General features: G+C 37.8%; 1 pseudogene; it reads right to left on the bottom strand.

Annotated features, from left to right (window-relative positions):
- Positions 1 to 1,161: 1,161 nt before the first annotated feature.
- Positions 1,162 to 9,126, bottom strand: LOC120213528 (annotated as a pseudogene).
- Positions 9,127 to 15,582: the final 6,456 nt, after the last annotated feature.

The raw sequence follows: 15,582 nt of genomic DNA, 5'->3' as shown, positions 1-15,582 counted from the left end.
AATTTTATCATTAACCGGTCATATCATCATTTGAACGGACCCCTTCCTTTTCAAAAAACCGTTTCGACACATTGAGAAATATTGTCATTATGACTGAATAATACATAAGTAATAGCAAAGTTCCATATCACCAAAATAGAGATATATATAGAAGTTTGGTAATGAAGTAGTTGATCATCTAGATGCGTAAGTTTAAAACTCTACAATAATATATTATTAAAAGACAAAGTAAGGGATGAGTAAAAGTTCCTAAATTACTGGAGTTAATATATAAACATTCTAATGAAATTTCTCTTTATTGAAATAAGTTCCAACATCTGATTATTAATGTTTCTCTTTTAAAAATTAAACTTATTTTTAAAACTTCAACTTTAATATTTAAGCTTAGAATCATGATAACAATTTTTGCTTGACATTGCATTCACGTATCAATTTCTCCGGCATTGCACGGTTTACTCTTTCAATAGATCCTTAGCCAATATTCTTTTATAGATGTTAATGAGATAATTCATAAATAGTTGAGGTACAATATTCGTTATTATTAAAATAGAGTAATATATTGTCTTTTGTTAAAAAATAAAAAAATAACGTCATTTCGAAGGGAGTCAATCGAAAATTTAATTTTTAAATAAAGTTTACTTCGTTTAAATAAAATGATGTGAATAAAGGATCATAATTAAAATAAGTTGAACTCGTAAATTTTACCATTACGAAAATACGTAACGAATTAGGTATAAATTCGGGTGATATGGGATGCGAACTTTTCTAACATGTTACGATTCTCAAACTTGTTTATCTTTCTATCTATATTTAAAAACGCGAGCTTTGTAAAATTATCTTTAAAATGAAATTATTTTTAAAAGATAATTTTGTAGCGTTCGATCATATCTAACCCTCAATGATCAATCACGGTCCCATTTTATTTTAAATCATATTTTCCAAGAATTTGAATATATTTTTTTTCAAACGAAGTAAAATTGTCGAGTTTAAGGACTGTTTCAAAAATAAAAAAATATATATTAAGTTTTCATCAGAAGAATAATATGTTGCATGTACACTGCCGTATCTAGTCTTTACTTCAAAACCTTGGCACAACTGTAAAATAGGTATAAACACCACCAACAACACAAAAGGTGCCTATATTTGCTTCCCTCACTACAATCAGCTAAAAGTGAAAAATGATGCAAAAATTGTGACCACCAAAGTCAGAATCTTGGGATTCCAACTCACCAATGTCATCCAGAAGAGCTTCTTGATTCCCTACAATCACATGCAATCGTAGTAACAACATGGGAGCAATATTAAAATTACGACATGGTTTTAGATTACTTCTGCAGGCTCTGAAGAGAACCACAATAAATAACATTCTCAGGTGGAGCCATTCCGTGGCGCCGTTTTCCTCGGGATTCATAATTTTCATGTGTCTCTGGCCTAGATACCATCTATCCAGATCTCCACTCTCAGGTTCCACACTCCAACATTGTCAAGTGATACAAGGATTGCTGTCCACCCCACCAGGGTACACCTACACTACAGATATTAGAGAAATGCAAAGCACAACGAAATCGAATCTCCTCACAGAAAGAAATTGGGTGTACAAAGGCAAGGTTCTTTGTTGGTAAAACAAATAATCGCATCCATTTATTATAGTTGTTTCTGCTGGTTTCGGTCCACAGACCAAAGTCCATTCTACATCAGACTCAGGAGCTATTTAAAAGTACAACAAATTACCAGCAGTTGAGAAGATATGTAAGAATATGATTCTTACCCAACCACAAAAAAATCATAGCCGTCCATGTGAAACTCTACATTAGTGTCGTTATTCTGCAATATAACCTCTATGAATCCCTTGTAAAACTGTTGATATTTGGAGTTCTGCCAAGTGGCTTATTGGGGAAATCCAGCTATAGGACCTTTTTACATGAGCAAGTCAGCTAGTCTGAATGGTATCGGGGTGACAAAGAGATGCCATTCAGTGTAGAACAAAGCTTCCATCAATCATAAGGGGGGCAAGTCTGTAACACATGGTCGATCACATTAATTGAACCATACTGAAAAGAGCCTGCGGATTCGGACGAGCTCCACTTGCACTAGTATTCTGCCTGATCATTTGAAAAAAGAGAGTTTAAATTGGAATAATAATCAGGGAAGTTTTCTGCAGGGAAACTTTCAACAGGTTGAATATGATGAGTTGTTGTAATACATATATGGCTATTGTCAGAGTCTAACTTTTAATGGAGCTGGTTGCTAGTTTCAAAGGAAAGGAAGATAAGGATATTTGAGAACAAACTGATGGACTTAGGCTGGCTCATTGCTGACGCCAGAAGAATAGTGATATCCTGTAGGCTAGTTCCGACAGACGATTCACAAGAGAAAATTCGCCCAAAAACCAGAGAAAAAAGTCTCTAGGGTTTAATAAAATATTATAAAATCAAAACCATCCAAAAAGCAGTCCACAAGCCGGACTGTTATAGCAAAAAAATCGTCTTTATTCGAATTTGCCAAAAATAGCAAATCCGAAAATCACTCTAAATTGAAATTCGAAATAAAATAAGCAATCTCCCAAAAATCCGGCCTAATCGAATTTAAATTGACTTCCTAATTAACAATCGAAATATTACCATAAATAGTAAAAAATAACTAAATCTAGTGATTCGGAGGGGAAAACGGCAGAATTTGAGGTTGAAAAAAAGGCCACATGGAGCTTAGCTCGATGTGGAGAGCGTGCGCGTCGAAAAGAGCTTCCGGATTGGGGTCTTATGCGCGATTCTGACACCTGTAGCCAAAGTTATGGCCAAAAAGACTGAAACATACTCAAAACGACCCAATGAGGAACATGTCACAATCAATTCCCGCTTTGCGCTGATCTGCCAACATGGTATCTCAGCGCCATCAACGTGCAATCTGACAGCTCAGCATCATCTGTCTCGGATCCCCCTGCATCAGTCCCTCGGGTGGAAAGAACTCGTCCTCGAGTTCAGAGTAGTGTCATCAGGATCCACAAAACAATAACTCAGGTGCTTCACATTAAAGACATCAAAAGTCTTCAAGTGACTGGGAAGTCGCAACCTGTAAGCTTATCATTGATCTTCTGCACGACCTCACAGGTCTAATCTACCGATCCTTAAGCTTATTATATCACCAACAGGAAAACGATCACGAGTTAATACAGCCCAAACAAAATCACCAACATCAAAAAGTACCTGACGACGATGATGTCGACCCCGAGTCTTGTACTTGGTATTGCTCTCATGAATGGTCGTTTCACCTGCTCATGGATACCCCGAAGATACTTTGCCATCTCTGCTTTAGGACTGAAACGTCCTATACGTGGATAGGGGCTAAGTCCAACACCCCGGATGGGTTCTGACCATAGACAATCTCAAATGGGCTTAAACCTGTGGTTCTGTTTTTGATCTGTTGTAGGCAAATTCTGCCTGAGGCAATGCCAATCCCACTGCTTCGGCTTCGTTCCTGCCAAACACCTTAAAAGGTTTCCCAAACTTCGGTTCACCACCTCAGTCTGGCCATCCGTCTGGGGGTGGTAGGCGCTACTGAAATTCAACTGCGTTCCCAGTTTCCCACAGGCTCTTCCAGAAATGACTGATGACTTAGTATCACGATCTGAAGTGATGGATCGAGGAACACCATGTAAACGCACAATCTCCTTGAAATAGAGATGGGCTCGGTCAGCATCCATAGTCTTTCTACAAGCTACAAAAATGAGCCATCTTGGAAAACTGTCAACCACAAAGATCAGAGGCCCTTTGGGTGCGGGGTAAGCCTAGTACAAAATCCATGCTGACATCGAACAAGGAGCTTCAGGAACAGGTAAGGGAGTGTACAATCCGCATTGGTGAGAACTCCCTTAGACCGCTGGCACACATAACAACGGTCCACATAATGGGCCACACTAGTCAACTTGGGCCAATAAAATTCAGAAGAGTAAGGGCCAATGTCTTATCTCGGCCAAAGTGTCCCTCATTATAAAGTTCACTATAATTTGCCTCAATGAACAATCTGGAATGCACAATTGTAATCCACGAAACAGATACCCATTATGCAAAACAAAATCATGACGGTGACCCTCAGTTACCTCCTGAAATATCCTTCCAAAGGAAGGATCAGCTGCATACATATCTGTGAACGTCTCAAATCCTGCAACTTTAGTACTCATGGTGGTGAGAAGTAAGGTACGACGGCTCAGGGCATCTGCGACGCGGTTCAAACTCCCTGCTTGGTGCTCAGCGTAAAAGTGAATTCTTGCAAGTATGCTACCCACTTGGCATGACGTCTACTCAGCTTGTGTTGGCCATTGATGTACTTCAAGGCCTCATGATCGGTAAACAGAATAAACTCCTTCTGTACTAGGTAGTGACGCCAATGCTTCAGGGACTGAACTATGGCATAGAACTCCAGATCATAAGTGGAATAATTTTTCTTTGATCCCGATAGCTTCTCACTGAAAAAAAGCAACCGGACGACCTGCCTGACTCAGAACACCACCAATGCCAACGCCAGATGCATCACAATTTACCTCGAACACTTTGTCAAAATCTGGGAAGTGCCAAACTGGAGCCTCGGTCATCTTTTGCTTGACAGTTGAAACTGGCCTCTGCCTCCTCATACCACTGGAAATCATGCCCCTTGAGGCACTCTGTGATAGGGGCGATCAGAGTACTGAAATTTCTACCAATTGAAAAAGACACGAGGCATCGCCTATCAACTGTTACCTCACTGTCTTTATTTAGCCATGACAACTTGTATGGCTTAGGATGACGGTCCGTCTTCAACTGCAATTTCTGGACAACCTCCTCGGACACTACATTCTCACAACTGCCACTGTCAATGATCATTTTGCAGACTTTATCTGCAACTGTGCAAGTGTGGAAAATATTGGTTCTCCAATCGTCCCCTGAATCGCCCTTGGGGGTAAGTAGACTCTGCGAACGACCAGTCTCATGACCATCCATACATCATCATCAGTCTCATCATCTTCATACACGGGTTCGCCAATCTCCTCAGTCTCGTCTGTCCGTTTTCCTCAATCAACAAATTTTTGCCCTTTTGACTAGCAGGCTTCCTGCAATCAGTCGCCCTATGCCCTTGTTCACCACGAAACATCTAATAGTAGGGTTAGAATTACCCTGCAGTGGCTGCTGAGCAGGATGGGACTCTTGAGGGTGAACTGGTCGACTGTTGTGATCGCTCCTGATCAGTGGTCTCCTGTTTTGTTGTTTTTCAACAGCAAGTGCACGCTGGTATGCTTCCGAAACACTCCACATGAATGAAGGCTGAGGACATCTTGCAAGGGCTGGCGGTAAACCCCCCAAATATCGCGCCACCATCTGCTCCTCCGTCTCAGATAAATCGTTCCGGGCGACCAATTGGTAAAACTCCTCCGTGTAATCATCGACTGATCGCGCGCCCTGCCTCAACGATGAAGTCGCTGAAAAGGTTTGCGTGTAGCCGAAGGGAAAGAAGTGGCCCTTCATCTTCTTTTCATTCTCCCAATCAGTGATCTTGGCTTTGCCCTGTCTTTCTCGTGAACGTCGTAACTGTTCCCACCACGCAGATGCTCTGCCCTTGAGTTTGATGGCGATCAGTTTCACTTTCACACGATCGGGGACTTCCTTATATTCAAAAATACGCTCCACTTCATTAATCCAATCCACGAATCCCTCGGCCTGTAATGTACCAGAAAACTCAGGGAGATCGACCCGAAAACCGAGGTCTCCATAACGCTCCTCCCGACCACGGTGCTCCCGGAATCATGCGCCCCGGAATCCTGCGCGATTGTGATATGGGTTTTCGAAAGTGGAATTGGTATCGTGATCAGAGGCCTCACGATCCTCGAAATCCTGCGCCGCCAGGCGCTGGTTAATTCTGCGACTTGCCTCTGCAAATCCGCAATCATCACATCCTAACGCTGCGATCACGGCGTTGGGCTTCCTCATTCGGAACCTGCTCATGACGACCACGACCACGACCTCCAGCCATTGAAACTGGTGAAATTTCCCAAGAAGATGTTGAAGCTCTGACACCAACTGACGCCAGACAGAATAGTGATTATCCTGTAGGCTAGTTCCGACAGACATTCACAAGAGAAAATTCGCCCAAAAACAGAAAAAAGTCTCTAGGGTTTAATAAAATATATAAATCAAAACCATCCAAAGCAGTCCACAAGCCGGACTGTTATAGCAAAAAAATCGTCTTTATTCGAATTTTGCCAAAATAGCAAAATCCCGAAAATCACTCTAAATTGAAATTCGAATAAAATAAGCAATCTCCCAAAAAATCCGGCCTAAATCGAATTTAAATTGACTTCCTAATTAACAATCGAAATATTACCATAAATAGTAAAAATAACTAAATCTAGTGATTCGGAGGGAAAACGGCAGAATTTGAGGTTGAAAAAAAGGTCACATGGAGCATAGCTCGATGTGGAGAGCGTGCGCGTCGAAAAGAGCTTTCGGATTGGGGTCTTATGCGCGATTCTGACACCTGTAGCCAAAGTTATGGCCAAAAGACTGAAACATACTCAAAACGACCCCAATGAGGAACATGTCACAATCAATTCTCGCCTTTGCGCTGATCTGCCAACTCATGGTATCTCAGCGCCATCAACGTGCAATCTGACAGCTCAGCATCATCTGTCTCGGATCCCCCTGCATCAATTGCTGACCATTGGTGGAACAGGAAAAGGGCCGTTGCTGGTCCTCCCAAATTGGAATAATGCAAGATGGCCAAACCAGTTACTCTTTCCCAAACACATTCATTCACATACCTAGCACTAGCCACCATGTAGTAATCTGTAGTTGCATTCTGATCCATGGTAACTAAAAATGAATAGGACTGTCCCACATGAATATCAAAGCTGGAGAAATTCTGTTGAATCGTATAATGTCCCTCAGTTTCCACTAAGAGCAGATTGTGGCTTTGGATTCTAAAATTCAAACTAGTAGATATCCCAACATTATACACACAAAATCGATAAGTTTTTCCAGCAAACCATTTTTTCATTGCAGATCAGAACTTGATAATGTAATGCTGGATGAAACATTACCATAACTGAATGCAGATGTCAAACATGAAACTCAAGGGTATTAATATTTTTAAAGAATATATATCACTTAATTAAAGGAATTCCATTGGAAAAAAGGTTATACTAATATTTAATTCAAATCATCCTAAAAGAATTAGACTGTTCTTATGATGCTATACATATCCAGATCATAAGACAAACAAATGACATGCTTGAAATATAAAGAAAATCACCTACAAAACAGAAATGCATACCTGGATCAACATTAATGCTTTCGTATTGAATGCCATCAGGTACAAGAGTTGTGTTATATCGGGAAGGTCCCTTCCCATTGATGAAAACTCCATCAGGCATCCCTAGCTCTCCACCAGAGTCGATAGTTGTTCTCAATGCCTAAAAGAATAGTGTATCAATTACTGAACTTGAACTGCGAAATCAACAACGGGGATGGACAAAAAGGAAAAATACTAAAATTCGAGCTATTCATTAGCTGCTAACCGTATGGTTCTGTGTATACCAGTCTCAAATCAATATGACAATGTCACCATCCGGTGGTGCAAAAGGAATTCTGATAACATTACGCTGATTGATAATTATGGACCAAATCCACCAGATGCTCTTTGAAAATTGAGCGAAGGAAAGTAGAAAAAGCTCCCAATCTGATCCTTAACTTGAAATTGGTAAATAAATTCTTTTTGGGTTGAATTGGACAATTAGAACCTAGAACACCATCTTCCCATGAATTTCGCCGCATTTAAATGCCTGGCCTGTAGAAGACATTGTTCAGAAATTTCAAGAAATCCCTTTCAAACAACGACAACAAATAATTACCAAAGGAAAAGATGAGCAAAATTTCGATCTTAAACCCTACCAAGACATGAAAAGATTCTCGTCCAACTGATTGTGAACTTTAAAAGCCACATTGTCATTAGTTGTGGCATTAAGAACTTGACCAAGGAATGTCCCCATTAACTGCTATAACCTGAAAATGAAACAAGGAAGCATACGGTAAATTGAACATTTCATTTTCATATCTGGCCTCCTATTCGCCCAACTTTACCACCCTGATTGGCAATATTTGAAAAGTTCGTACGATTATTACTATTGAGACTCTAAACCAAACATTTGATTAATCCAAGGAAATAGAGGTGTACAAAATCCGAATATCCGATTTTGCGTAAAAAATATCTGAAACCGGATTTGGGAAAAATCATTTTTTTTAACCGGATCAGATATTTTAAAACCGGATAGTATAACCGGTTTGGGGAAAAATTGGACGACCGGTTTTTTTACCGGATTAAAAACCGATTTGAAAAAAAGAGATAAAAAACCGGTTTTTCATCCGGAAAAAAATCTAGTCTGGGGTTTAAAAAATTAGCCGTTGGGGGTTTTTTGTTCAATTGATGACGATGTAATTTTAATAATATTAAAATCGGTTTTTTATATCCTGTTTTTTTAAAAACCCAGTTTTTTTCAAACCGAAACCGGTTACACCAATTATACCATCCGACCCTCCAAACCGGTTAGGATCCAACCGTTTTTTTTAAAATCCGGTTTTTTAGCTAGGTGAAAAAATCGGTCGGTTTTTATCTGATCTGGATCAGTTTTTTATCCGGTAATTTGCATGTCTACAAGGTAAGAATCTATAACCACCATAAGAACATCCTGTAGAATATTAGTTACTTTGAAACAAACAGAATAACAGATGAAGATTGAAAACAGTTAATCAAAATAAGTATCGATCTGGACCCTACGGTATACTTGAAAAATTGATTTTGAATCCCAGCCCTTTACACTGTACACAATAAAGCAGAAGTTACACTAAACGTAACGAAAATTTAGTTTCGAAAACAACTTTTTTATTGCAGAAAGCATAAATACAATATATTAAAAGCAAAGCAGAAGCATCCCAAAAAAAGAAAAAAGGAGAGTTGTGAAAAGTAACATGTTGAGTAACACCAAGAGGGAGACAGTGACGTAAGATAATTTAAAATCATAGAAGACATAGCTTGTTCAGCAGAACAGAGGCTTGAAAGCAGAGCAGTGTGAATCAAAGAGAGAGAGACCCGTAACACATCCATGATGTAGTCAGTAGTTTTTTTTGTAAAAATACTATATTTTATTCCCTTTTTACTGAAGTTTTTGTACGTTCTCAAGTCTATTTAATCACAAATAGTTGCATATGGTTTATTTATTGCATATGGTGGTGTTTGCATGCTTCACTTTGCTTATGTGTGATTTCGGTGCTGCTTTAGAGGAAGGTTGTTTGGTGTGGTGATGTTAACATAAGGAGAATTGCTTGGAGAGGGAATTCGTGTAGCATTCTAGATAGCATTTCTGGGCACAATAGAAGACAAAAGTAGATGATATTTTGTAGCCCCCACACGTGAACCTATAGGACAACTATGCCCTACATGTAGGTAATCTTACTATAAGGCACCCAAAAAATAAAGGGCACAAAATTATAGGCGCCTCCACTATAATAGAATAAGACACCCTCATTTAAGGGGAACATTCGTGTGTCCTCCATTGTTGGGAGCTTCAAAGGCACGAGCTTACTGGCCTTTGAGAGAAGCAACATCGCTTGTGTGGTTCACGACAGTCCAACGACAACTTTTGGAGTTTCCTTCTGCTTAGTGCCTCTTACTTATTTTAGTATTCTGGAAATGGGTTGTAATGATCTAATGATATTTGTTGAACTTTACCCAGCCATGAACTAACTATTTTGGATTGGGTTTATTGATGGATGACTATGTTTTTTTGGAATGAATGTGATGGCATGATTCTGTTTTACATGTTATGTTCAATGTGTTTATTGTGTGAGTTTGTAAGAGCTTTCGAGAGATAGCCTAAGCCTTTATTTGATACCTAATGTTGAGAGAGTTAGGTTTAATATATAAATGAATGATGGGGTTGTGCTGAGAGGTAATCCTTAACTCACCTTATAGATAAAGAGAAAGTTTCAATGGCTAAAAGGAGTCAAGCTTAAGGGGTAGTAATCTGCTAGGGTTCACGCTAAGTGGTATTGCTTTAGCATTTTAGTTCCCAATTTCTAGCTATAGATAGTTTAGAAACATTTTAGAAAACTCTGTCAAACATAGTATTAATTGGATAAAGCTTGTTATTAATGAAAACAAATCATAGGATTTCTTAATAGACCCAACTTTTTTATCCTTAGTGAAGAAACCACACGTGTGAGGACACTTCTATGTCACCTCTTGAATTTCCAGTTTTTATTGTAGTTTTGCTACAACATTCCTTTATTTGTTCATACCTCTTCAGACAACAATAGTTTTGTCCATATTTTGTGTGCATAAACTTTACTTGAATTTCCTCCAATCTCTGTGGAGACGATACTCTCTCATCACTTTATTACTTGTTAGATGTGTACACTTGAATAGTTTGCGTATCAATTATAGACATCACAACACGCAACAAGTTTTTGGCGTTGTAGCCGGGGATTAGTAATTGGTTATTTTAAGTTTAGTTTCTGCACATTTTATTTTCTTGTTATTCTAGATACATACTAACTTGTTTTTGTTTGCCTTTTTGTTTTATTTCTTTTTAGGTGTTGTATTGTTGCATGACCCAGGGAACACTCAGGGTATCATTAGTACCTCTTGAACCTAAAATCAAACTTTTTTTTTCAGTCAAAGAAGATTTGTTCAAAGAGCTATGCATCAACCAGGTCAAATCCAATACAGGATAATGCAGATCTAAATGTTGTAGCAATTCGCAATGTTTGGGTGGTATTTCGAACAAGACCTATTCGAGATCATTTAGCTCCCGTGTTGGTTGATCTTAACCCTGGGATTGTTGCTCCAAAAATTAGGCAACCCAATTTGAGCTTAAACTTGTGATGTTCAATATATTGAATTCTATTGGATAATTTGGTGATATGCCGCATGGAGATGCAAGGCAACACATTTGTGAATTCTTGGAAGCATGCAACTCTTTTTGGCAACAAGGTGTGTATGAGGATGTGTTAGAGTTGAAATTATTTCCTTGTTCTTTGCATGATCAAGAAAGAGCATGGTTGAGTAGAGTACCTCCCAGCTCGACGGAGTCATGGACTGATTTATGCAAAAGCCTCTTATTACGCTACAATCCACACAACATGAACACCTAACTTCGAAATGATATAGTTTCTTTTCATCAATCTGATGATGAGTCGATGTATGAGTGTTGGGATAGATATATGGGACTGCTTCGCAAATGTACAATTCACTAATTTCATGGTTGGACGCAAGTTGTGATGTTCTAAAATGGTGTTAATGCTCTAGCCATAATGATTTTAGATGCTTCAATAATGAAACTTTACTTGACAAGTCACTCGAAAAATCATTTGATATCCTTGATAGGATAGCAAACAATGACTAACAATTCCCTACTTTGAGACTTAGAATGGGGAGAATAACTCATGGGAGTCTTGAGTTGGATACTAAAGACTCTTTTTTAGTTATATTGTCAGTCATTACAAATATGCTAAAGAATCTCTAACGTCCTAGTGAGGTGAAGGAAGTGAATGTAGCTAGTAAAGCTTGTGTTCTTTGCAATGGGAATCACCACGTGAGCGAGTGCACCGAAAACCACAAGCATATCAACTACGTGGAGAACTTCAACTGAGGCAACAACAACCCATACTCAAACACTTATGACTGAACCTTCAACTAAATATGACTGAACCTTTAGTTTCTCAACAGAATATGCCATGGCAAAATAACAACAAGGGTTCAACATCCTCTTCGAACTCTAACACTTTGGAAGCTACTTTTCAAGACTTTATGATGACCACTAAAACTTTATTTCAAGATCATATTGCATCTATTAAGAGGAAAAGTGCATTGCTGCAAAGTTATAGCTCGTCTTTGAGAGCTTTGATGACTCAAGTAGCTCAAATCACGCAAGCTTTACATATTCGTCCACAAGCCAACCTCCCTAGTGATACTGAAGTCACTAAATCTCATGGTAAAGAGAAATATAGTGCACCCACTTTAAGGAGTGGCACTCAAATCAACAAAGAAGATAAGTTTGAGGGGAAGAAAGTAGATGATCTTAACCCTGAAACTATACAAAAGAATCTAAAATACAAAGGGAATCACATATATAAAATGATTAGATGAGGGCTCAACTGGTGAACATACTGATGATGGGAAGAATATTGCAATAACAAAAGATAGACACCAGTAAAGAAGCAAGCAGAACCTTACCACCCTTCCCTCAGAGATTAAAGAAGTAAAACGAAGACCTTTAGTTCAATAAATTTATGGATATTCTTGACTAGTTACATATCAATGTCCCATTCATGGAGGCAATTGATCAAATGTCTACCTATGCGAAGTTTCTCAAGGATATCGTTACCAAGAAAAGAAATGTTGAGAAGTACAAAACTACTACTACAATAAAATAGAGTTATTCTGCACTAAGCAACTTGCCACCAAAAAGAAAAGATCCTAACAGCTTTATTATCCCATGTTCTTTTGGGATAACCTTGTGGAAAGAGCTTTATGTCACCCCGGGTCAAGTGTAAATTTGATGTCCAATTTTGTGTTCATGAAGCTTGATATAGGACATACAAGTTCGAATTGATCCTATGTCCACCTTGAAGGGAGGATCAAAGATGTAGTAGTAAAGGTGGAAAAGTTTGTTTTTCCAACTAATTTTCTTATCCTTGACTGTGAAGCCAATGAAATGCACCCATCATTTTGGGGTGACCATTTCTAGCCACAGCCGAATTTTGATTTATTGTGAAAAGGGTGAATTTACTATGCAAGTAGATGATAAGAGGGTAACCATTAATGTATTCTATAACCTCAAGTATGTAGATGATTTCGATTAGTGTTAATGTCTTCAAGATATGGATTCCTTGGTAGAAGCTAAAGCTGTAGAATTCTGATGTAGAAATTTTTTGCAGATTGAAAACTATGTGAAGCTCAATGGAGAAGATGTCGATGAGTTCAAAGAACCTCCAATAGAGGTGCATTAGTCTAGCTTCCTCACAAGTAGACCAGATATACATTTTGAACCTCTTGATTTTTGAATTTACTTCTCCTAAACCTTTTTTAAGCATGCACCCTTCTTAGAATTAAAGCCTTCACCATTATACCTTAAATATGATTAATTGGAAAGTAACAATACATTTCCTGTGATAATTTCTGCTAGTCTAAAACCTAAGCAAGAAAGTAGTTTAATACATGTGTTGACTAAACATAGGAAAACTCTAGGTTGGACTATGACTGACTTGAAGGGTAAAAGCCCTGCGATTTGTATGAACAAAATTCTAATAGATAAATGTTATAACAATTCTATTTAATCTCAAAGAATGCTTAACCGATCATGAAGAAGGTGATGATGAAGAAGATCATCAAATGGTCAATGTTGGTGTAATCTACCCTATTTACAGTAGTTAGTGGGTTAACCCAGTGTAATGTGTGCCCAAGAAAGGAGGCATGACCGTTGTGAGCAATGAAGATAATGAAATACTTCCAACAAGGACTGCCACGAGTGGTGGATATGTGGACTACAAGAAGCTTAACAAGGCCACTAAAAGGACCACTTCCCCCCATTCATCGATCAAATGCTAGGTCGATTGGTAGGAAAACCATTCTATTACTTCCTTGATGGATAATCAGGTTACCACTAGATTGCTATAGCATAGGAGGACCAAGAGAAGACAACTTTCACATGTCCCTATGGCACCTACGCCTTTAGGAGGATGCCTTTTGGACTATCAACGCCCAACCACATTTCAAATATGTATGTTAGGCATATTCTCAGACATGGTAGAAGAGTTCATTGAGAGTTTCATTGATGATTTCTCAGTCTCTGATGATGATTTTAACTTATTCCTTGCAATCTAGAAAAAGTCCTTAAAAGGTGTGAGGAAGCTGATTTGGTCCTGAATTGGAAGAAGTTCCATTTTATGTTGTACGAAGGGATCATTTTAGGGCACAAAATCTCATAAAAGGGAATCGAGGTAGGCGGAGATAAAATCAAAGTGATCAAGAAACTACCCTCTACCACCACGTCAAAGGCATTCAAAACTTTTAAGGCATGTTGGGTTCTATAGAAGATTCATCAAGGACTTTTCTAAAATCTCTAAGCCATTATGCACTCTGCTTAGTAAAATCAACCCTTTGTATTTGGTGATAGTTGCGTTATAGCATTCAAAGAACTGAGGGAGAGGCTTATTTTGGCACCCATTGTTGTTCCACCCGATTGGACCGCCCCATTCGAGCTAATGTGTGACGCGAGTGACTATGATGAGGGGCTGTCTTGGGCCAATGTCGAGGTTAAGTTTTCCATGTCATTTATTATGCTAGTCATACTATAAATGATGCAAAACTCAACTACGCAAATGTAATACCCAAAAATTTAGATAGTGACCAAAATGAACATTTTGAAAGTTTATTGGTCAAAGTAGAAAATTGGGAAAAGTTTAAGGATCTAAGTGGTATTTTCCCAAAAAAGAATTTTATTCCATAAATGGATTTAGTGAGTGACCAAATTATAAATTTTTAAGTTTAGTAACCAAAATATAAACTTTGAAAAAGTTTAGGGACCAAAATGTAATTTTTAAGTTACAAATTGGCCCTGTAAATAAATAGTTTATCTCAAAAAATGTTTCTGTGGGAATTTGAATGTTAATAGTTTTGTAATAAAAGTTATAAAGTAAGGAAGTTGAGAAAAATTCGGTAAATCAGATCGAATAAAAAATTTAGGAAAATCTGAAGAATGCTAAATTAGACCGAAAATATTATTTTCACATTTTTAAATGTTGGAAAATAATATAAATATTGAGATTTAAGGGTTTAATTCCAGGTTTAATTTGGATCGTTGGATTAAAGTGCAAGATTATATTTTTGGAAAAATACAAGGGCAAATCGGTAAACTAAGATCTTATTTGTTCATATTTGACTTATGGGATGATAAGGTTGAAGTGTCTTATTTTAGAAGATGATAAGGTTGAGGTGTCTTGTTTAATGGTGATTATGAAATTTCATTAAGGGTAAATTCGTAATTTCCTAATTTAATGAATTTAATAGTCATTAAAGGTAAATTAAAGGTAGATAAGCATGAAAAATCAAAGTTTCATGCCAACTTATTCATCTTCTTCTCCAAAGTTCTGTGAACTATAAAAGGCAAGGAAAAAATATTTGTTTCCCATTTTTAAGCCATTTCCTTTCGATTTCAAGTTATGACGTGAAAAAGAAAGTGATCTAGTCGAGAAACGATATATTTTGGTACCAATTATGGTTGCTCAACTTGCTTGATTTCAAAGATTCGAAATCTTAGGGTTTATATTTATGCTAGGGTTCATGAATTGATGATGAATATTGATGTTTTTGAGGTTGTAGATTCATTTTCAAGCTTGATTTATGATTAAAACATGTTTTAACTTCCTAGAAATGATTTTATAATTTTTGGTCAAATGAAGAAATTATAGAACTTTGGGTTATGATAAGAATTGGTTAAGGTTTTGATTGTTGAGATGTTGTAAGGTTGATTAGAAGTTGATTTCATGCTTGAATCGAATC

The sequence above is a fragment of the Hibiscus syriacus genome, unplaced genomic scaffold (genome assembly GCF_006381635.1).
Source record: "Hibiscus syriacus cultivar Baekdansim isolate YM2019G1 unplaced genomic scaffold, ASM638163v2 tig00110029_pilon, whole genome shotgun sequence".
Taxonomy (NCBI): Eukaryota; Viridiplantae; Streptophyta; class Magnoliopsida; order Malvales; family Malvaceae; genus Hibiscus; species Hibiscus syriacus.
The sequence above is the reverse complement of the archived record's forward strand: the minus strand, read 5'-3'. Positions and strand labels throughout refer to the sequence as shown.